The sequence below is a fragment of the Stegodyphus dumicola genome, chromosome 6 (genome assembly GCF_044657685.1).
Source record: "Stegodyphus dumicola isolate Sdum_Otavi_A_Nest chromosome 6, ASM4465768v1".
Classification (NCBI taxonomy): Eukaryota; Metazoa; Arthropoda; class Arachnida; order Araneae; family Eresidae; genus Stegodyphus; species Stegodyphus dumicola.
In genome coordinates, this window is record NC_140773.1 from 11,628,347 (window position 1) to 11,653,566 (window position 25,220).

The 25,220-nt window shown below is 33.4% G+C and overlaps 1 protein-coding gene and 1 non-coding gene across 2 annotated transcripts in view; both read left to right on the top strand.

The window, feature by feature from the left end:
* The window catches only part of LOC118186352 (histone-lysine N-methyltransferase MECOM-like), a 523,759-nt gene that overhangs the window by 104,100 nt on the left and 394,439 nt on the right, over positions 1 to 25,220 (top strand). The window lies entirely within an intron of this gene.
* On the top strand, positions 11,653 to 11,724 carry TRNAT-GGU (transfer RNA threonine (anticodon GGU)). The gene has a single exon. It is a non-coding gene; the product is annotated as a tRNA-Thr (tRNA).

Sequence of the window (25,220 nt, forward strand, 5' to 3'; positions counted from 1 at the left end):
AGTTTGTCTACCATAACTGAAATAATGGATCAATTCATTGAAAATGATCCGAATTTTGACAGGAGCTCAAAAGTAAGGCGTGGTGTTAGAGATGCTCTATCCGTTTATGAAGAACTTTTAAGAGAACAACGCAAAAGAAAAAGGCAAACAACATTAGATGGTTTTGTCACAAAAAGGCAAAACGCGGAAGGCTAACTAAATATGACTGACTTAGAATTTTATTTTTATTTTATTTTTTTTTTTTTAAGAATATTCGTTTTATTTATATTTTGTTTTTATTTTTGCAAGAAATAATAATGTGGTATTAATTTGGGCTTTAAGAAATAAATGTTTGGTTTTATTTTTATTAAAAAAACATACTTTTTAAATTTAATACCTAACCAATTTCCTAGCCATCTTCCCCTAACCCCAATATTTACATGTAAAGATAGCCTCGTTTAGCGCTGTTTCGCATTACGCTCTACTTTGATGGAACGTATCCCCCGCGTTAAGCGGGGTCTTACTGTACGCCCAAAACGGTGCTTTTTAACGTTTCCTGAGTTACCTTTATTTAATAAATATCATGTTCTTCGCACTTAAACCATAAAATTCATTTCAATAGCAATATTGCAAAATAATTTTTAAATGAGCATATCTTTAGAATTTCCGATACACAGTCTTAAGATAAAATCCCCCCCCCTTCTCGTACAGTGTTGCCATTGCTCGATTTGAAATCATTTTGTTAATAAAAAATTCCGTAATGTGTTACAAAATATGAAATCGATAATAAAACAAATTTCAAATTTGGGCTTCCAGATGCCCATATTCGGAGTGGGATTTACGTTATTCAAAATTGAATGGCTCTAGGTACTGTGATACTTCTTTGGCAATATTAAGCAACTCCAATGATGGAACACAGACAAAACTTTATTTAGCACTCAAAAAGGCGACATACAAACAAGAAGAGAAAACATATTCTAACATTTAAAAATAAATTACATTCTTCATGCGAGAGTCGCATGTGGCACTCGAGTCTGGTTTCAAATATTGCCATTCACAAATACCTTAATGTTCATCTATTTAAATTATTTAAACTACAAGATTTTAATATTATTTAAAGCTGTTACAGTACCGTAGTTTTATCACAATGCGAGGAACATGCATACATTTATGCAGATTTTTCATTATTTAGTTTCTTTAAATATAACACAGGGTGATAATATTTGGTAACAATAGTTTGAAAAGTGATACGTACATTTCGATATTTTAAATTTATCCGACATATTGAAAAACGACTGAATATCAAATTTTAAAAAGGATAAATACAGAATAAACGTACTATTAAACAACTGCATCTGCTTAAAGGTTCCTTATTAAAACAATTTATGCGTATATTAATATTAACAATTACATATCAAAGAAATAAAATATTTGTTCCCTTCAAGTCTCGGGGATTAATTTGATGAAGAGAAATTCTCACACATAATGAGGAGGCTGCCTTCTACCCAATAAAGTATCACCTTTAGTCAACTCAGAAGAGAATGGACTTTTCCGGATAATGAAATAAATGACCTACAGTTGTCGAGATAACAGTCGTTTATTTTATGCCCTCTTCTTTCACAGAGCGTTAAAAGGGATCCAATTTATCTTCGCGTCTGTGGACCTGATAAAAACGCGGAACCCCAGATACATTCGGATGGCCTATTTATTTGGAATGACTGTGGAAGGAAAGTGGACAGCTCAGTTGATGCCTTCAGGGATAAATTTAAGAGTAAAAAATGTTAGGTGCTTGACTCTATTTCCTTGTATTACTCCTTTATTTAGAAACACGTTTAATTTAATAAAAGTTATAATAAAAATGAATAATTTATAAATTAGTATTTATAAATAAATATTTATAATTTAGTTGCGAACTAATCTACAATACCATTTAAATTCTGAGAGCTTATGTAAATCAAGTGCAATTATCAAATTCATGAATAAATATAAAATTCTAAAAATTATTTAATCCTAAAAAATTATTTAGAAAAATGCATAAGTGAATTGCATTTTGAGCAGGCAGGAGACAGACTTTAATTTTTTAATTTCAATTCTTGTCTTTTAATTGCTAATTTCTCAAAATTCCCCTTGTTTAAATTTCTTTTTAGTAATTCATCACATTTGGTATTACTTTTGGTTCGACTTTTACTCTTGCCTACATGAATGACGAAACACGAATTGAATGATTGAAGAGTTAGATTTGGAGGCAACTTCCACTTGATAAGTCTGTCTACTGCCTGCTCAACATCATTCACTTATGCATTTTTCTAAATAATTTTTTAGGATTAAATAACTTTTAGAATTTTATATTTATTCATGAATTTGATACTTGCACTTGATTTCCATAAGCTCTCAGAATTTAAATGATATTGTACATTAGTTCGCAACAGCATTCATCATTTATTTGCTTGCATTAAATTTAATTTTAATTTAAATTTGCTTTTAATTTCCTTTTACGAATAGAGAATGTTTGTTAAATTTAAGTTGCAGTGCATACTTTGGCTTTATACTGTTTCGGCTATTTTGTGAAGTAAGAATATTAATAAGAAAATTCAAACACTATTTGAAGCAATGTAATTTATAAAATATAATAATTTAATTCTGCAATTTAGAGAGCATGTTGATTTATTTTATTTGTCTTTCTTGAAATTCGTTTTAAATTTATTGGCTCAGTGCTTAATGTTACGCTGAGCAAGCATACTTTGCACCAAAATGCATTAAAATTTTGAGATGCTTTTTCATATAACATATCCAATAATGTATAGCTTATTAAAGTGCGAAAGTACCTTTTTAAATAGCTTTAAAATATTAGACATTGATGGATTTATTTCTCTCGAAATTCCAGAATATTAATTATCATTTTGTTCTTAGATTTCATATTTTATTGACAAGTGCAATCCAGATCCTTTCATACACTGCCCTTCCAGCACATAGTTCTAATGTGTATGCCTAACTACCAAAAGGAATAGAGAACTAATAACTTTTCGATACAATACCTCGTAGTTAAAATGGGGGAAAAAGACCCTTCTTTCGCAAAATAAATATCAAGAGATTTGGATTATCAGGCAATGACGTACGACTCTTCAATTTTAAAATTATTTCCAATTTTTAGTGGAGCAGGATGGGAAGAACGAAATCTGTTTTGTCGAATCGGTGGGAATAGATTCCGTTTAAAGATACCGATACCACTCCAGCTTTCGCACAATAAAAGAGAGAAAGAAGAAATAAAAAGTGAACGGGGATTGTATCCAAAGCACAGTCCGTGAGATGCTGGTATCTGCCAATATCAACTCGTCAAGGCATCCTCAGCGTCAAACGACCAGAACTCTTGAAAACGAGATTAAGCCAACAGGTTGGGAAGTAATCTCTTCCCCTAAGTCCTGTCCTCCCACAGCATTCAACCGCCACGATCTTTACCCCTCGGGTCAGGAAGATATGAACAATAATTCATTCCCCAAACACTAAGTGATATCCGCGGGGGGATCACCGAATGGTGATAGGGGTAAATGTTAAATTCCTGTTCCCCTGCAGGGTAGGGGGTTTTCCTCTCAGGATTTGTCAATCGCAGCGGTTCGAAATCGAACAGGAAAATACACAAACTATATAGAAAGCGAGTATACTTACAACTTTCGGGATTATCTTTTTTTTTTTTAATTTTTTTTCTAAAGTTGAAATATTTTCCGTCTATTTTTTTTGGTAAGATATTTCTTTCCTACAATAAAAAAATAATGGTAATACAGGTGGATAAGTATGTGTATATGCCAACTCAAAATTTTTTTCTTATTGAATCATTGTGCGGTCTAAGTTACAAAAGGCAGAAAACGATGGGAAAGCTGATAAATGAATGAACGTAGATTTAAAATGTAAACGTTAGTATTGCAATTAGAATGTAGAAAATGTTTAATAATTAAAAAATGAATGTACAAATGAGTTTTTTTTTTTAAAAAAAAAGAAGTTATTGTTTGATTAATCGTATACTTTACTACAAATTAAATTTCCGTGCAACAGACTTTCTAAAAAAAAATTTAGAATTTAAAATTTAAAGTAAATTTGTTAAATTTACACACACATGAAAAAAAAAAAAAAAAAGTTTGAAACAGTTCAGATTTTAACGATTGCCCAAAAGATGTTGTTAAGGTTGTTTGCATCCTCGCTGAGCTCGTAGTCTGCTGTAGCATCTATTTCCTGCTAGCTTTATTGTTAAGCACCATTTTCTTCGCACTTACCGTATGTCAGACGTACCAAATCTCAAAAGCAGCATAGAATCACATGTTTAGAATTTCCGATGCAGTGTTAACCTGTTGCATAAATGTTTTTCTATTTTTTCCAGCTTTTCCAGTTCATCATGTTAATTAATGTTCACACTACTTAGTAAAGATGGCTTACAAAAGTTTTTTGGGTCTTTTTATTATTAATGTTTTGTGTGTTAACTTTATTTATTAAATATTACGTTCTTCGTTCTTCCTCCAGATAAAATTCAATTCAACAGCAAAACCACAAAATATTTAAAAACAACATATCTTTAGAATTTCCGACAGAAAATCTCACGTACTGGAGATAAAAATAATTTTATTCCGTACATCGTTGCCTCTGCTTGCTTTCAGATGAGTTTGTTAAACAAAAATGTATTAAAGTTTTACAAAATATAAAGAATTTCACATAAAGATATAAAGAAATTCACATTTCAGGCATCCAACTGCACGTGTTCAGGTGGAGGACAACCGTATTCAAAATTTCATGGCTCTAGGTATCGTCGTTTCTCACTGTGCGACGAACATACATACGTACATACATGCAGATTCTTCATTATTTAATTTCTTTAATAAAATAATACAGGAGATAGTATTTGGAGGCAGCAATTTGAAAAGTGATTCCCCGTTTATCGTGGACTGTTTGGGAGACTAACGGGTTATCAGTCTCGATATATATATCAGTCCTTTCGGGCTAAAAAAACTTTTTTTTCTTCCTACTAAAAATTAATTTGCTCAAATATTTATTTTATCTTATTTTATTAGTCCAAAGGCACAATTTTGCACAGAAGGACTATTAATTTCATTTTGGCATTTTGCGCTGATTCACTACAAGCTTTGTTTCACTTTTCAAATTGTTGCCACCAAATATTATCGTCCTGTATTCTATTTAAAGAAATTAAATAATGAAGAATCTGCATAAATGTATGTATGTTTCTCGCATTGCGATAAAACAACGGTACCTTAGAGCCATAAAATTTTGAATATTGTAATCCCCCTGCGAATATGGGCATGTGGGAGCCCAAATTTTAAATTTGGAATTTGTTTTATTACCGATTTCATATTTTGTAAAACTTTAACGAATTTTTAATTAACAAACTCAAAGGTTTCAAAGAGAGCAATGGCAACGTTGTACAGAGAAAACATTTTTATCTCCAGCGCGTGAGCCTGTGTATCGGAAATTCTAAAGATTTGCTCATTTTAAAATTATTTTGCGATATTGCTGTTAAATTGAATTTTATGCATTAATTGCGAAGAACATGATATTTAATAAATAAAGGTAACACACAAATCATTAAAAAAAAAAAAAAAACACCTCTTTGGACGTAATTTAAAATTCTGAAATCTTTCCGATTTTTAGTCCAAAGACGCTTCGTCCTTGAAGGATTGTTTAGCGATTTTGCATTGGTTCACTATAAATGTCCGTTTCACTTTTCGAACTGTTGCCATTAAATGTTAGAGTCCTGCATTATATTTGAAGAAATTAAATAATGAAAAATCTGCATAAATGTATGTATATTTCTCGCATTGTGGGAAAACAACGGTATCTAGATCCATCCAGTTTTGAATGACGTAATCCTACTGCGAATATGGGCATCTAGAAATCCAAATTTGAAATTTGGAATTTGTTTTATGATCGATTTCGTATTTTGTGAAACTTTCACGAATTTTTGATTCACAAACTCAAAGATTTCAAAGCGAGCAATGGCAACGTTGTACAGAGAAACCATTTTTATCTCCAGCGCGTGAGCCTGTGTATCGGAAATTCTAAAGATATGCTCATTTTAAAATTATTTTGCGATATTGCTGTTAAATTGAATTTTATGGTTTAAGTGCGAAGAACATATTTAATAAATAAAGGTAACACACGAAATGTTAAAAAAGAGCCCCTTTGGACGTAATTTAAAATCAGAAACCTTCCATATTTTTTAATTAAATATTTTATATTAATTTTATTATGTTATTCTTTATGTATTTATGGCTTTCTAGGCTGTGGTAATCCAAAATCCAGCACCTGGCTGAAATGAGAAAAGCCATTCTGTCGGCTTGCTATACTATCGTAAAGTCCATTTCCCATAATGGTAGATATCTTCGTTGTACCTATAACACCGTTCTCATGCACACCACCTATGAAAAGATTTTTTTTTCACTTCCTCGCCCACCGATCCTCATTACACAGGAAGCTGACCCCAACGGGGTGCATGGAAATAGTCAAAGAAGAGGTCAACGGGCATACATTGAAGGGTACAAATCCATGACAAACTTTCTCACCCCGCGCGTCGGTCTCACAAAAGGGAAGAGACCGTGCTTTATCTGACTGTTCCCATCTTGACCACTGGTCCATCGCCTTCTTTGTGTTCCATTCCCCATTCTGGTTCACGCTTTGTCCGACAGTCCTATCTCCTTTCAAAGGATCTGTGGATTCCAAAATTGTAACAGGTATCGTAAAAGAAGCAGATTCTTTACAGTTTATAGGAAATCTTTGAAGTCTCTATTTGTGAAAATTCTTGGAGTCTTCTGTTGGAGAATCTGCTAAATTCTACTTTATTTGGGCAAAAACTCCATTTCAGTTAACGTCCGTTTCTGCTTCATCCGTTTCTGTTAAGACGGTCCATCTCCGTTAAGTCCATTTCTGTTAAGCCAGTTTCTGTTAAGTTGCACACTATGAACGACGCAATTGTACTTTTCATTCTAACAATAAATGAAGCTTTGTGATAAAATATAAATACATCAAGCTATATTGGATAAAATAACACGGAAAACAAACATTGAAGATACTAAAGTATTCAGCAAAAGCTTGTTCTCATTGCTATAGTATCTTCAACATATCAAGCTAATATTGTTATGAAATTTCCATAGATGTAAATAATTTTAGTGAAAATATATATGAAATTGTCGTATCTTTTGCATAATGCAATATGAAATGCTTGAAAGAGATGATGCTCTGCTGGAAAAATAAATTACAGGAGGCATATCTGTGTAACAATGAGTAAATGGCTGTAGCGCTAAATTAGCGAGACATCGCAATGCTGGAGATGGCTTTGGCAACCTTTTTTTGTAGCCAAATTTTGCGAAAAATCGCCGTAAGTCGCCAACCTTGGCGACTATTTGGTGACATTTTGATCCGATTCCTGTATAACTGTAATTGACTAAATGTAATTAACCCCTGCATGTAAGTCTAACCGTATCCAACCCTCATGTGCTTTCCAGTAATTTCGAGGAGTGGAAAGTACTAGAGTTTTCTCGGCCGTTGGGAGAAAACTATATAAGCCCGAAGGGAGCATCAGTTCTGAATTGTTAATTCAGAGCTGAATTCGGAATATTGAGATATTCATGAAAGCTTCGTCTTAGATGCTTTGCACTGCGTTGTGTTCAACGTTCTTAGTACCTTGAAGTATAACTATTGATTGTGTGCTCTACGATCCTGAGAAGAGCTGTACGAGTATTTTTGTCGAAAGTTCTAGTACTGTAAAGTGTTTCTTTTGGTAAAATAAATTTGTCATCGCCTGTGTATGCATTCAATATATTACGAACCTATACGAGCGCAAGAATATGCTAATAAATTGAAATTATGAAGCCGAAAAGCAGAGAAAGACAAAATGCTCTTTTAATAACTTTATAAGGTATTTCTCCCGGCCTTCTCAGCATGTCTTCGTAGCGCAGTGGTCTGTATGCTGGGCGCGTATTCCAGAGGTCGGTGGTTCGATTCCTGGCGAAGGCGTTGCTCATTTTTCAAGTCTTCTGCTTCCAAAAAAGGAAAAAAAAAAAAAAAAAAAAAAAAAAAAAAAAAAACCTAATGTCTCTACAGTGGCGCTCGAACTAAAAGGGTGGTGGATGATGATTCTCCACACCCAGGATTTGGCGACTGGGTCCCCTAAAAACCTCAGTCGCCCTTTAAAAGGGGGAGTTTATAAGGTATGTCTCCCACCTTCTTGGCATGCCTTCGTAGTGTAGTGGTCTGCATGCTGTGCGCGTTATCCAGAGGTCCGTGGTTTGATTCCCGGCGAAGGCCTTGCTCATTTTTCAAGTATCCTGATTCCCCCCCCCCCAAAAAAAAACCCCTAATGTCTCTACAACTTTAAAAACGGAAAACGGTAAATTTTTACGTTTTTTAGTCAAATACTTTACGTGTTACCTACATTGAAAAGATTTAGAGGAGAAGGGGTTGCTTAAGAAATTTGGTCTGGGGGATCTAGTTTTATAAATTGGGTCCTGAATGTGCGAGGGAGAAAAACAAATTAAACTAAAACAAAAAGTCTAGAAATTGTCACTAATGTTTTCTATAAACCTCACTCGTAATGAAAGGGTTAAGTAATTTTCTGAAAATTATAAATTTAATTATTACCGTAATTACCTGAATTATTGTTCCAAAGCTATGATGTACATTACCAAATCCAACAATTATCGCACTCAGAACTTGTCTTATGATGCCGCAGACCTTATCAGCTCGCTACAACTTAGCTTAGCATTAATTAGTAGAAACTCCCTCTAGGCCATCCTAAAAAGAGCATCGAAAGGCAGGATCCTTCCAGTCGTCGTGTGTGAGCATCTGGTTGACATCGCAACGTTGTTGTCTCGTCTCTATCGGTTGGGTACTGCATCTTGTGTCATCTCGTCAGTCGATATCTCCTTTTTTACTTTTAACAAGCCGTGACATTTTAACTGGTTGGACAAACAAAGAACTTTCATATTGGTGTCATCTTTCCTTTTTCTGTTGCAGAAAAAGAAACACCAACACATCTTAGTAGTGCTGGGCTTTGAGAAACAAATGCTAACGCAAACTAACGGCAAAATGCATCCTAAAATTTCTCGATTCCGAATACTAAAGGTTCTGAAGTGACTTATAGATATTTCGAATCACTTAGTATAAAAATAATAATAAGGAGAAAAATGGGGGAAGGTCAAAAATGTAGCTGAATATTAAAATATTTTTATTAAAGCATCATTCAAGATATGTGTTTGCCAAGCCTGTGCATCCGAAATTCTAAAGACATGCTCATTTTAAAATTATTTTGCAATATTGCTGTTGAACTGAATTTTATGGTTTAAGTAGGAAGAACATGATATTTAATAAATAAAGGTAACACACGAAATGAAAAAAAAAAAAAAAAAAAAAGGGACGTTTTTTTGGACGTAATTTAAAATCTGAAACCTTTCAAATTTTCTTTTATATTATTATTATTCCTTGTTTTTTTGGTGGCTCCATTACATCCATTATATTGCATCAGTGACTGAAAGAACAGAAACTTACAATTAAAAGAAAGAGAGCTAGTGGAAATTTCACTGTAACTTTATAATAAATGATATTAATGAACACAAAATATACATTCATATTTTTCTACGAATTTTGTATTTTTTTTCTTCCTCTGTTAAAGTTGGCGATACTCAGATAGCAGAATTCTTTTTATACATGGCGAACTTTACGTTTGTGCAAAAAAAGCTTTTGTTAAACTGTTTGATTTTTGACTATATTGGCAAAAAAGACGACACCGCAATTTATTTAAGTTAAAAAAATTCCCCGCTGAGAATTACAAAGATTCAGAAAGCGACAATTCTTGTCACATTGTATGTTTTCAATAATATTAGTCTGTCGAGAATGGCAACAGTTATTGCGATCTGAAGTGACTGCCATCTGGTGCTGAGTAATGTTCCTATCTTCAAACAAGATACCTTTATTTGATTAGATAAAAATAACCTTTCATGCTACTCATCATAGGTACTCTTCCAAAAGAAGTCTCAAAAACGCTTTTAAACTACAAAGGGGGGAGTCATTGTGATCAGGGCTTCCGGTTATAATCTTTGAACTTTTCCGCCAAGTTTTTTACCTGTTTGAGACGATCCTGCTGAGAGGGAAAAAAACATTCGCGGACAAAAACCTTTTAGGGAAGAACTCACTTTCTTCCATAGTTTCTTCAAGTGTTTTTTGGTGAGTTATGTCAAAATAGATCTAAAAGTTTAGGGAATAACCACATTTAGCATATTGTTTGATCTTAAACAGAGCTAAAAATATGTAACACAGTGTTTGGAAAACCTGACGTTTAATTTCCGTTAAAAAAATGTGTTACGATTTCTGACTATTTTATACGACGAGTATTTGATACGACACTTTTTTCAAGCGATTTTAAGACAATTCTATGAACAATCATTTGGCTTCCGACAATGAAAAATCATTTTTTGTACAGCGTTGCCACTGCTTGCTTTGAAATAGTTGAGTTCAAACGATTGCACCAATTTGAAAATGAAACATCGTTTGTACTCATTCAACGCAAAATGCCGTTTCGAATATCTCATTGGAGATTAACGTCGCTTTTGAACTAATAAAACTAATAAAAAAAAAAAAAATCTTAAATGTTCCAGATTTTAAATTACGTCCAAAGGGGCGTTTTTTAACATTTTGTGTGTTACCTTTCTTTATTAAATATCATGTTCCTCGCACTTAAACCATAAGATCCAGTGCAACAGCAATATCGCAAAATAGTTTTAAAACGAGCATATCTTTAGAATTTCTGATACAGAGACTCACGCGCTGGAGATAAAAATGTTTTTTCTGCACAACGTTGCCATTGCTCGCTTTGAAATCCTTGAGTTTGTTAATCAAAAATTCGTCAAAGTTTTAAAAAATAGGAAATCGATCATGAAACAAATTTCAAATTTGGTCTTCCACATGCTCATATTCGTTGGAGGATTACGTTATTCAAAATTCGATGACTCTATGTACCGTTGTTTTATCACAATACGAGAAATATACATACATTTATGCAGATTTTTCATTATTTAATTTCTTCAAATATAATGCAGGACTCTAACATTTTGTGGCAAAAGTTTGAAAAGTGAACCGACATTTATGAGTCCGACGCAAAATGCCAAAACGAAACTAATAGTCCTTTGGGATTCAAATCCCATTGGACTAATAATATTAAAGTATTTCATTACATTAAGTTTAAATTACATGGACTTGATTTTTGGGGCTAATGAAGTGTTGATATGTTGCACTACAATCCTGCTAAATATTATATATCTTTTTTGCTTCTTTCAGAAGAATTTTCACATATTCAGTCCTTCTAAAAAAAAAGGGAGGGAAAAAAGGTTAGCAGCAGTGAGTGCAGACTGATAGACTACGGGCTCAGCGAGAGAATAAAAAATCTTAACAAACACTCTTGGGTGAATGTTGTAAAATCTGAAACCTTTGAGATATTTATTTGTTTTATAATATTTTAGTACACTTAAGTAAAACCGAATAGTTAAAAAAATTGATACGTTTATTTTTTCGCGACACATATTGTTCGTAGATTTATATATATATATATAAAAGGAAGAGTCCGTTTGTGTATTTCGTTCGTGCTGCGCGCAAGCTTATAAGGTATTTCTCCCACTTCCCTAGCGTGCCTTCGTGGTGTAACGGTAGCACGCTGGGCTGGTATTCCAGAGGTCCGTGGTTCGATTCCCGGCGAAGGCGGTTGCATATTTTTCATCTTTTCTGCTTCCAATCAACCTAATGACGCTACAATTGGCGCCCGAACTAAAAGGGTTGTGGATGATGGTTCTCCGCACCCAGGATTTGGCGACTAGGTCCCCCTAGTCGCCCTTTAAAAAGGGGAGTATATAAGATATTTCTCCCACTTCCCTAGCGTGCGTTCGTGGTGTAGTGGTTCAGCACACTGGGCCGGTATTTCAGAGGTCCGTGGTTCGATTCCCGGCGAAGGCGTTTGCTAATTTTTCAATTTTCCTGCTTCCAAAAATATCCTAAGGACTCTACAAGCTAATGGACCCAGGGTTACGAAATTTGGTACAAAGGTGCATCTAGACAAGAGCCAGTGCGATTTTTTTCAAAATTCGAATTCAGTCTTTTTTTGTTTTTTTTTGTTTTTGTATTTATGTTTTTGATGAAATCGCATCAAATCGTTAATTCTCTGCCATATCTCATCTCATCATATCGTCCACCAGCGGCCGAGCGGTAAAGTCGCTGAACACTGGTACTTCGGTCCGCGGTTCGAATCCTGCGAACGGGCTGGCTGCATGGGTGTTTTCGTGGTTTTCCCCATGTGTAACGTGTATACGAGCCAGTTTCCCTTAGAAAGTCCTCCACGAAGGCATCCCTCCTTAGGCAGATAGCCCTAGTGTGCTTTGCCATAATTAAATACACGAACACTATCTCATCATATCCAAGAATGGCACGCAGCCATTGTTGCTGATATCAGCACTTGTATGTCATTTTTGTATTAAGGGATATTGCTTATTTCATTGTAATTTTTTTATACGTAATGCATTTTTATTGAATTTTTTCTTTATTTGTTTGTTTTTCCTTAAGGAGTGTTAGCTCAGAAGGGCTATTAATTTCGTTTTGGTATTTTGCGTCGATTCACTGTAAATATCTGTTTCACTATTCAAACTGTTTCCACCAAATATTATCGTCCTGTGTTATATTTAAAGAAATTAAATAATGAAGAATCTGTATGTATGTATGTTTCTCGCATTGTGATAAAACAACGGTACCTAGAGCCATCAAATTTTGAATGACGTTATCCTCCTTCGAATATGGGCATCTGGAAGCCCAATTTTGGAATTTATTTTATTATCCATTTTATATTTTGTAACGAATGTTTAATTAAGAAACTCAACGATTTCAAAGCGAGGAATGGCAATACTGTACGCGGGGAAAAAAATTATCTCCAGCGTGCGAGACTCTATATCGGAAATTCTAAAGATATCTTGTTTTAAATATTTTGGGATATTGCTGTTAAGTTGAATTTTGGGGTGTAAGTGCGAATAAATAATAAATAAAGATATTACACTATAAGGTATTTCTCCCACTTCCCTAGCGTGCCTTCGTGGCGTAACGGTAGAACGCTGGGCCGGTATTCCAGAGGTCCGTGGTTCGATTCCCTGCGAAGGCGGTTGCTTCTTTTTTTCATCTCTCTGGCTTCAAAAAAATTCCTAATGACTCTACAACACAAAACGTTAAAAAAAAATGCCCCCTCTGGGCGTAATGTAAAGTCTGAAAGCTTTCAGATTTTTTTTTTTTTTTTTTTGATAAGTTTGTTCTGAAGAGTAAAATTCTGCGCAGTTTTTAAGTTTAATGTTTGGCGTTCATTTAGGCACTTTTCTGGTACATTTAAAAGCCAGGCGACGGCTGGCGTAGCGGCTAATGTTGAATACATGTTTGGCATTTGAATCCAGGAAATGCTATAGCTACCCACACGAAAGATTCATATTCTGTAAAAGCTTAAATTAGAAAAAGCTCGGCTTCACTGTCTGACAGAATGATTTGTCAGCGACAGTGTATTACCTACCAATTGACGATTCTGGTGCTGCGAATTTTAACGATTGCATTCTGTAAACTGTATCGAATCAGTCATCCGGCAAAGTGATGGCCATCCTCACCTTTTATCTGGTCCGGCAATCAGAGGTGCCTGTCGTGACAGTCTTGGCACAAAACAAATCGTTTTGTTTTGCGTGCTATTGGGGTCGCCATGGAAACTCAATTAAGGCGACTTCCCTGTTACAGTCTTTTTAAACGTTGGGCATTCGTGCGGTCGGAATGTGGCATGCAATATGTTTCATTTATGACCTATCTCTCGCCGCAGGCGCCTGGGGTTAAACGATGGAGCATATTTAATGATGCAACTCTATTTCTTGTCTCTTGTTTTCCTATCAGCTTTTACAGAGCTCACACAGGTAATTGACACTGGGCAGTATCAGATGCCAAGCGCAGAGAGATACTAATTACAAACCATTGCTTATCTATCCAGATGTAGAAACTTAGATGAATTCATATTTAGACAAGAGGGGCTGCTAATTTCATTTTGGCAATTTCCGTTGAAAACTTTAAATGTCCGTTTCAATTTTCAAATTGTTGCCACCCAATATTTTTGCCCTGTGTTATATTTAAAGAAATTAAATAATGAAGAATCTGCATTTTAACACTTTTAGCTGTATTTCTTGGACGTAAATAATTAAATATGTTGAAGAATGTATGAAGTATTGCAGATTTTTTTATTCTTCCAGAATAATGGTATCAATAATATAACATCAATGCCTGAAAAAAAAAATTAGGCGCGACATCCAAAGTTTATTGGAATCATGTTTCTGTATTCCTGATACTTAAATTATAAATGATGAAGTGTTGGATTTGATTTTTGCTGCTTGTTAAAATTCGTATATACTGCGCAAGAAATAAATAAATAAATAAAAAAGAAAGTCTGAAAGGTTTCAGATTTTAAATTACTTCCAAAGGGGTGCTTTTTTTTAACATTTTGTGTGTTACATTTATTTATTAAATATCACGTTCTTCGCACTTAAACCATAAAATCTAGTTCAACCGCGATATCGCAAAATAATTTTAAAATGAGCATATCTTTCGAATTTCCGATACAGAGACTCACGCGTCGGAGATAATTTTTTTTTTTTTTTTCCTGTACAACGCTGCCATGGCTCGCTTTGAAATCTCGAGTTTGTTAATCAAAAATTCGTTAAAAATTTACAAAATATGAAATCGCTAATAAAACAAATTCCAAATTTCAAATTTCGGCTTCCACATGCCCATATTCGCAGTAGGATTACCTCATTTAAAATTGGAAAGCTCTATGTACCGTTGTTTTATCACAACGCAAGAAATAGACATACATTTATGCAGATTTTTCATTATTTAATTTTTTAAAATATAATGCAGAACTCTTAACATTTGGTGGCAACAGCTTGAAAAGTGAAACAGACGTTTATAGTTAACCAACGCAAAATCGCAAAATGTAAACAAAAGTCCTTCAGGGACAAAGCCTCTTTGGACTAATAAATAGGTCAGTTCTATATCTTCCGTTCTGCTGGGCCGATTGTCACGAAATTCAAGTCGCGTTTTTCATGTCTCGAAAGCGCGACTTAGTATATATATTAGATTTATATATAGCATTGTTCTAATATAGGTATTTTGACACGAAATCGACTTTTTCTGCAATAACATGCCAATATTTTCCCATATTTCAATTCTACGACTCGAATTATGCCTAAGTATTAAATTTTGTAAAATTTGGTGCGAAATTTACGGAGAAATTCAAAAATTCTTGCTTTTTTTTTTTTTTTTTTTTCCCAGTTTGCGCCAAGAATAATTCACTTGGCGAACTTCTTAATATATGCAGCATATTTTCTTTTCCCTTTTTACCTTGTGCATAAACGGAAAAAAGGTTACTTCTTTCCTACTTTCAAATAATTTTAACAAAGTGCCTAAACCACATTTGATATTGTTATAGCTTTCAACAAATTTGCCAAATTTCAAAACACGCCAGTATATATATTCACGTATATCTTCAAAAATTTTGAATAAAAGACTCTAATTTTTCGCAGGTATGCTTAGAAACACACCAACTTTAAGTTGATGGCAAAAAATTTATAGATTATAATTCAAAATTTTAAAATTTATTCAAAAATACAAATTTGAAAGATAAATCATAAAAAAAGGGGCGAATTTTATTTGGAATAAACTTAAATTTCGAAATGGGAAAGGAAGAATCAAATAAGTTTAATAATAAAAAAAGAGATATTAATAATTATATACCAAATTCAATTACCATTGAGGAGCTGAAATTTTAAGAGCTAATTTTTTAAAAACTACTCGTGCGATTTTTTACAAAACTTCGAAGTTTGGTATAATTTGAGTCGTAGAATCGAAATATGGAAAAAAAAATTGACATGCCATTTCAGAAAAAATGCGATTTTATGTCAAAATACGTGTATTAGAACAATGCTGTATATACAGTGGATGGACAAAAATATGGAAACACCTTGTGAAATGCACGTTTGAAAAGAAAGATTGATTTTAATGAAATATGTAGGTGGCGCTGGCGTTTTTGACTACTGACGCCACCTATACAACTTCGTAAATGTGCTAAACAGTCCAGTTGTTGTCGGAGTACTGTTATGTGAGATTGTCATTGCATTATGTCAGAGTTAACAGACTTCGAAAGTGGGCAAATTGTAGGAGCACGTATGGTAGGTGCTTCCGTAAGCAAGGTAGCCGAGGTGTTTAGTGTTTCAAGAGGTACTGTATCGAAGATTTATTCCGCATATTTGAAAAGCGGAAAAACATCTTCTGCTAAATTACAGCGCGGACGAAAGTGTGTCCTGAGTGATCGTGACAGACGATCATTAAGGGCGATTGTGACGAAAAATAAGAAGACCACAGCTGCAAAAGTTACTGCTGAAATGAATGTTGTGTTACCGAACCCTGTGAGTACCAAAACAATTAGAAGGGAGCTTCATAAACAGGGAATTGCTGGCCGTGCTGCAATTGAGAAGCCACTCATCAGGGATGCTAATGCCCGTAACAGGAAAAGGTGGTGTTTAAGTCATAAAGGCCTGGACTATAGAGCAGTGGAAGCGAGTAATATGGTCTGACGAGTCTTCTTTCACATTGTTTCCCACTTCTGGCCGAGTTTACGTCTGGAGAACGCCATCTCAAGCCTATAATACAGACTGCTTGTTGCCAAGAGTGAAACATGGCGGGGGTTCTGTTATGGTTTGGGCAGCCATATCGTGGTTCTCTGCTAGCCCCATGATAACTGTGTCAGGGCACATGACTGCCAAGACTTATGTGAACATTTTGGCCGATCAAGTTCATCCCATGGTACAAACTTTGTTTCCCGATGGTGATGGTGTCTTCCAAGACGACACAGCCCCTGTTCACACAGCTCACATTGTCCAGGACTGGTTTTCTGAGCACGAGGATGAGTTGTCCCATCTCCCCTGGCCACCACAGTCACCAGACCTGAATATTATTGAACCTTTGTAGTCTACATTGGAACGGAAAGTGCGTTCTCGTTATCCACCGCCAACATCGTTATCTGAACTTGCCACCGTTTTGCAGGAAGAATGGTATAATATTCCCTTGGCACACATACAGGAACTGTATTTATCCATTCCGAGAAGACTACAAGCTGTTTTGGATGCCAACGGGTTTCCTACACCATATTAAGCAAAGAAACATGTTTTTTTAAAAATGTTTCCATATTTTTGTCCAACCCCTGTAAATCTAATGCATATCCTAAGTCACGCTTTCGAGACATAAAAAACGCAAGTTGAATTACGTAGTAGAACGGAAAATATAGGACTGTCTTTTTTTTTTTTTTTTCAGTGCACAATAAGAACAACATGGATAATCCTTTTATCTGCAAAATAACTTGGATTATAATGTGGTCCACAATAACCTTGATTCGTATGTTATTGAAATTAATAAATATTTCTCTCTATATATAAATCGTAAACAGGCTCCAAGCGTTGCTTATAGAAAACAATCATTCCTTAATTCGTTGAGGTTTACGAAATTGCTAAGGTTTACGCTAAGGTTTACGACAGTCTCATTTGGCCACTGATAAATTACTGCTTGGGAATTTCTTTGAACAAAACAAGGTTAGGGTCTAGATAAATGTGAACATCCGAAACTTTGTTCTATTAACTGTCCATCACAGTCCAGTGATTCCACCGTTCTCCAAACATGTCCGAACCAAATGCCATCGTTTTTTTGCGGAAGCGGTCCCAGATGACAAATCCAAATAAACGGAGGTGAGGGGGGGGCGAAGATAAAAAAAAAACTTATCTGGAGCCATCCACTGCACTTGTTCTTCGCTTGTGGAGCGATCCTAGTGGCCGAGAAAGTTTCTGTGATTAGTGTTGGCTCATCCATTTTTCGCTGACCGGACAGACGTCAGGGTGGAGAAGGGGGAGGGAAAAAGACCCCTCGGCGTCGAAAGCTAAAAGAGAACTACTATAGCGTTTATTATAAAATGCCAAACGCAGACGGTAGAACTGGGGAATGAAAAAAAATCTATATGGATTACGTGTATGTGTACGTGTGGTATATGAAGAAAAAAGTAAATTTTCCCTGCTCCATCCGGTGACAAATTTGTTATGTGAAAGAGTGCCACAATTGTTCTCAAATATTTTGATTTTTATTACTTCACATTGGCAGATCTACCTTTCTTAAGCGGGCTCATACACCGTAAACCCTTCATGATCTTCGAATATGTAACTGTTGCAAGAATTGGAATATTTTATTTATTTTAAAAACAATTACTTCCAACCTTTTACAGCTGACTACATAATATAGTTGCTTTGGAAACTAGTAACCAGAAAGTTTGTGTTGCCACAAATATTTTTGTAATTTAATCCCCTTCGTGACAAAATATTTCGCCATGTTTCCACCTTGCACGCAGGATATTTTAAAAATGTCTAACGGTACATACTTGAAATTGGATGCAATTCTTCATATGGGCACTATTTTCTAAGTGAACCAAAAATCTGATGAATATTTTAATATTAAAAAATTTTATGGACGAAAACATTACAGATTTTTTTAATAAAATACGTTTTATAAACTCAACTCCAAATAAGATAAAAATTTAACATGAATTTATTAGAATTTTTGGTTCACAGTAGTTTCCAAATGTTATAAAAGTTATGTATTAAATATGTAATTAAATTATGCAATAGGATATTTTAAACTGTGCGCGCAAGGTGGAAACATGCCGAAAAAGTTTGTCACAAAGCGGATTAAATTATAAAAATATTTGTGGCAACACAAACTGTCTGATTACTATTTCCGAAAGCAGCTATATTATGTATTCAGCTATAAAAAATGGAAGTAATTGCTGTTAAAATAAATAAGTTATCCCAATTCTTGCAACAGTCACATATTCGAAGATTTTGTGGGTTTTAAGGTGTATGAGTCCCCTTTTAAACAAGTAGTAAACGTAAGAATGGAATCTGTAAAGCTTTGCTGCACCAAAACGGGTCATTATTTTCCATTACTTCCTGATACGAAGTAAAGGACGTATTGTAATCGCGAAAAATATCATATTTGTGGAAATATCCATTTTGACCGTTCCCAAATGTATCTGGACGATTTTTTTTTTTTTTTTTTTTTGCGTGACATCTGTACGTACTGACAAAATAAAAGACTCTTTTTTCCAAAATGGATTGTAAAATGGACTTAAAATGGACACAAAAGGGATTTCTTCGTCCCTTCGTGCGTACTTATGTGTGTATGTATATATCTTGTATAACTCGAAAACGATTAGCCGTAGAACGTTCAAATTTTGCGTAAGGGACTGCTATAGCATCTAGTTGTGTACCTCTTTTCTTTTATTATTGCAGATGGCAGCAATCCACATCAGATTTTGTTTTAAATTAAATTACTAAATTTTTAAAAAATCAAATTATTAATTTTTTATGAATGGTATTATATTTATTTAATTTTTGACATGTGCAAAAGCAAGAAAAGATGGTTTAAAAGAGTCTTTTGCTTTAAAAGTGATTTAATTATATTGTTTTTTTGTTCCGGTTAAGGTTTTTATGCCTTTCGTTAACCTGCATGCAGTAGTTGTAGAATTATCAACAATTTAAATGTTGTTTAAGTGCGGCTAAGCCTAATTTTTTTCCCATAGCAGCCATAATTGCTTACATTTGAAACTTAGCAAAATAGTGAATTAAGTCAGTTTCTGAACCTTCAGTGTCTTTTTGCCAAAAGTAAACTTTCAGTTTTGTGCAACGAAAAATCTGCCTTCTTGCACGCTGATCGAATTGGTTGCTTTTGCGTAAAAACTCTAATTTTAATAGTAAATATAGTTTTTTTTAGTTTGTTTTAATTGTATTTGGTGTTTTATATTTTTCAATTCTTAATGAAGATATTTTGAGGTCCAAGTCGCCCTTTTTTACATTTGAAATTCGTGGCAGAATTAAGTCAGTTGGTGCACCGACTTCGATGTCGTTTTGCCCGAGTGGGTCCAAAAGTTAACTTATATCAATTTTGTGCACCGAAAATTTTGTCTTCTTGTCCGTTGACCGAATTGCTTGTTTTTGCGTAGAAACTAATTTCAATTGTAAAAATTGTTTTTAACTGTATTTGGTGTTTTAGGATTTTTTTGCATTTAACAATTTTTAAGATGTTTTCAGTTTTTGCATATTTTTGCCTTGTCGTGAAACGAGAACTGAATTGATTGAATGAGAAATATATCTCTAATGAAATTCGAAGAAGTATGTCTAAATGAAATGCAGCAAAAATATGTGTAATTTAATAGTCCGTAAAAGGAAGCAAAGTGGTGTCCTCGTCAATTTTTTTTTTCCCCCTCCTTCTGATTACGGGTAGATTTCTGATAGAGTTTAGCTGAACTAGCTTTGGCAGCATTTTCTTCGATAAAATTGCTACCTCGAAGCCCGAGTTTCGCAAGCTATTTTTAAGCTATAGTATTAAATTTTTATTGCATTCTAAGCCTTAAAATTTAACGACATAAACATGTAAATGGTATATTGAACAATGCATTTGAAAGGTCAATTTCAATGTTTTCATGTGTGTTACCTTTACATTTGATTCTGCTTTACTTACTATCTAACTGTATCGAAAAATAATTTGAAGCAAATATTGTCTTTGTCTTGAAATAACCGAATTTAATTTTAAAATAATTTTTACAGCAATCTTGAAACCTTGATGAGTTAGGGAATCACTAAAATTGTAGTTTTCTTTTGCTGAACCTCTTAAAATTATATTTATAATGTATACCGAATGGAAAGAAAATTATTATTTCATTTCCGTTTTACCCCCAAGCAAGATTTATTTCCTATTGTTTTAGGTAGTAATAAAACAGAAATAAAATAAATATCATTTAATTAACTATTCTTGGCAGTTAATCTTGCGATCTGCGTGATATTGAAAAATTCTTCCAAACTTTGATTTTGGTTTCCTTTTGGACTAAAAAAAAAAGAAGAGTTTCTTTTTTTAAAGAGATTTTTTTTAAGATTTCTTTTTCTTTTTCTCTTCTTTTTTTTCTTTTTTCTTTTTCTTTCTTTTTCTTCTTTTTTCTTTTTCTTTTTCTTTTTTTCTTCTTCTTTTTCTTTTTCTTCTCCTTTGGACTAAAAAAAAGAAGAGTTTCTTTTTTTTTTAGTCCAAAGGAGCAGTTTGCGCAAAAGTATTATTAATTTCGTTTTGCCATTTTGCGTTGTTTCAATTTTCACATTGTTGCCACCAAATATTATTGCCCTCTATTATATTTAAAGAAATTAAATCATGAAGAATCTGCATAACTGAATGTTTGTTTCTCGCGCTGTGAACAAACGGGTCCTAGAGATATCAAATTTTGAATAACGTCGTCCTCCACTCGCATGTGGGCATGTCGAAGCCCAAATTTGAATTTGTTTTACAATCTATTTCATATTTTGTAAAACTTTAATGAATTTTTGATTAACAAACGCAACGATTTCAGACCGGGCAATGGTAACATTGTAGGGACAAAAAAAATAATTATCTCCAGTATGCGAGACTGTGTATCCGAAATTCTAAAGATATGCTCTTTTTAAATTACTATTTTTGTTACTGCTGTTGAATTAAATTTTATGTTTTAAGTGCAAAGAACATGCTATTTAATAAATAAAGTAAAACACACAAAACGTTAAAAAACAACCCCTTTGGGTGTAATATAAAATCTGAATCTTCAGGGCTTTATCTCTGAAGGACTACTGTTTTTATTTTGCGATTTTACGTTGGTTCACTATAAATGCCCGTTTCACTTTTCAAACTGTTGCCACCAAATGTTAGAGTCCTGCATTATATTTAAAGAAATTAAATAATGAAAAATCTTCATAAATGTATGTATATTTCTCGCATTGTGATAAAACAAAGGTACCTAGAACCATCGAATTTTGAATGACATCATCCTACTGAGAATATGGGCATGTGGAAACCCAAATCTGAAATTTGGAATTTGTTTTATTATCGATTTCATATTTTGTAAAACTTTAACGAATTTTTGATTAACAAACTCAAGGATTTCAAAGCGAGCCGTGGCAACGTTGTACAGAAAAAACAATTTTTATCTCCAGCGCGTGAGTCTCTATATCGGAAATTCTAAAGATATGCTCAATTTAAAACTGTTTTGCGATATTGCTGTTGAACTGAATTTTATGGTTTAAGTGCGAAGAACGTGATATTTAATAAATAAATGTAACACACAAAGTGTTAAAAAAAACGCCCCTTTGGACGTAATTTAAAATCTGAAACCTTTCAGGTATTTTTTTTTCCTCCCTACGCGAATTTGAACGTTTCCCTATTATTGGCTAAGCAAAACATATTGTGTGGACTTCACACATTTTAAATAGGCCTATGTGTACACAAACTGTGCACCATTGTCTTACGTAATAACGAATTATAAGCAAGTATAAAGAAAAAGCGTAAAAAACCTTTCTTTTTGAAAACAGACACAGTGGTTTCTTTCTGCATAACCGATCTCTTTCATATTACGGATCGGCGAACATGCAGAGGGCGGAGGGGGTGTACGGGGGAGGAAGTTTGTGTCTCGGAGTTAAATGATCTGTTCTAATCAGAACAAGCTGTGGAGGGGGGTGAGGGCCGAAAGAACGGGAGTCGATCTTCCTCTTTTCATCTCTAGATATATAGATATATTTTCGGCAATATATTGGATTTTGGGTTCTGCGCTGGACTACGCTTATTTTTCTTTTTCTGTACATTTTTTTAAACCTATTTATTTTGGGTGAAAATTGAGGTAATTTATTTTTAAAAAAAATAAATAAAGACGTAGACAACAAGAGGGTTTATTTTCTACAAATATATTATTAGACATGCATAAAATACTGCACTAGATTCTTTGTAAATTAATTGATTAATTTACGATATTTATTTTTACTCTGATTTTCATTTAATTTGTAAACGATCTTTCTTGTTGAATACTTACTAATGTGTAATCTAAGTTCAAATTTAGCTGTGTCAGCAAACATATATAGTGTCGATATAAATGCAATGTAGAAAGTAAAAGCTTAAATATGTTTGCCTGTATTCATTAAAAAAAATCATTGTGTATAAAAAAAAAAAGCATCGGTAAAATGCCAATTTCATTGCAAAAATTAAGAAAGCTGAATGTTAGTAAAACAAAATATAAAAAACACCTTGATGGGAAACCTGGAAATGGATTATTCTGGGAGTGAAACACATATATTTCTCATATAGTGTAAGTTGTGTATGAGGCTCTAATTTATAGAAGTTCTTGAAAATCTGTTAGATTTTATGTTGGCTAGTAAAGAAAATGTATAAGTTTCTAATAAATCAGACTGAATCGAAATTCATGTAATAAACAGATAGCGTTAGTCTTTGTAACATTTCCTGTGCACGAACACGACGAACTATTGCATATATACAAATATGACATCACAGTTTCTTTTATCAAAAAACAAAAATCTTATGCGGCCACCGCATGACTTCATTCTACGGAATATTAAATTATGCGCATTTTTTTGCTGCATTTCATTTAAACGTATTCCCTCGCAACACATTAGAGATATATTTCTCATTCAATAAATACAGTTCTCAGTTCGCGGCAAGGCAAAAAAAAAAAAAAAAAAAAAAAAAAAAACTCAAAATATTTGAAAAATATAAAACACCAGCTACAGTTAAAACAATTAAAAAAGCAATTTTTACAATTAAAATTAGTGTTTCTACACAAAAGCAAGCAATTCGGCTAGCAGGCAAGAAGGCAGATTTTTCGGTGCACAAAACTGAAAGTTTACTTTTGGTCCCACTCGGCTAAAAGACACCGAAGGTGCAGAAACTGAATTCACTATTCTGCTAAGTTTCAAATGTAAACAAATATGGCTGATTTGATAAAAAAAAGATAGGCCTAGCCGCACTTTTTAAATTGTTGATAATTCTATAACTATTGCATGCAGTTCAGAAGTCAAACAACAAAAATCAGCGTTATATTTACAAAATTTTCACAGGACTAGTTTCGATGGTTTTACCGAACCACCATCTTCAGCTGCAAAACCGCAAAATTTTCACAGGACTAGTTTCGATGGTTTTACCGAACCACCATCTTCAACTGCAAAACCGATTTTGCGGTTTTGCAGCTGAAGATGGTGGTTCGGTAAAACCATCGAAACTAGTCCTGTGAAAATTTTGTAAATATAACGCTGATTTTTGTTGTTTGACTTCTGAATTAGTATTTATTTGGCGTGTTATTGTGTCTTAATTATTGCATGCATATTAAATAAAGTTATAAAATCATTAACCAGAAGATAAGAATAACACAATTCAATCATTTAGAAAGCAAATAATGTATAATTTACCAATATATATTAAAAAAAAAAAAAAAAAAAAAAACTGAGCTCATGGAGCGGAGTAACAGAGTGGGTATATATAATGTTGATTGATCTAAAATTCGCTTAGTTCGATAACAAGTTTTTCTAATACTTGCGTAATAGCTGCAAAGTAAGATAATAATAATTTATTTACTAAAGAAATATTGATTATATTATCTCCTAATATAAATTTATTAGTATTTATTTATTAGTATCTCCTAATATAAATTAAGTATAAAAAAAGAGGAAACCCATATGTAGGAAGTTGAATTCCGAAAATTGTGTTTTAAAGCAACTTGGATGTAAATTATGGAAAAAAAAAAAAAAAAAAACATTTTACGGGGACTTGAATTTAAATCATGAATAACAAAATTTAAAACTTTGAAACAGAAATTGAAATTAATAATTAAAAACAGGTAATTATCGCTATTGATCAGAAATTAGTTGACTTTTCAAGGGGAACAAACCAACTCCCGTTCAATGAACAATAATTAATAAATGCGAAGGTGTTTCGTCTTTTACTCAAGTAAGAATGATGATGCCAAACTGGCAAATTAAGTTAGGTCAAAATAGTTCCGTGTGGTGATGGGATTTACAACCAAAGTATTCATTCTGAATGAAGCATTTTCGCTAATACAAGATTCTTTATAAATTTTGAGTGAAAAGCAATTTATGTAGTAAAATTTACTTGAGTAATACTTCAGTAAATGTGCCCCGACACCTTCGCTTTTATGCATGTTAATTCAAGACTATTTTTATAAAAATAAACAGTAGTAATCTTGATTGGAATTATGAAATAGAACTCAAAGTAACTGAAATAAACATGAG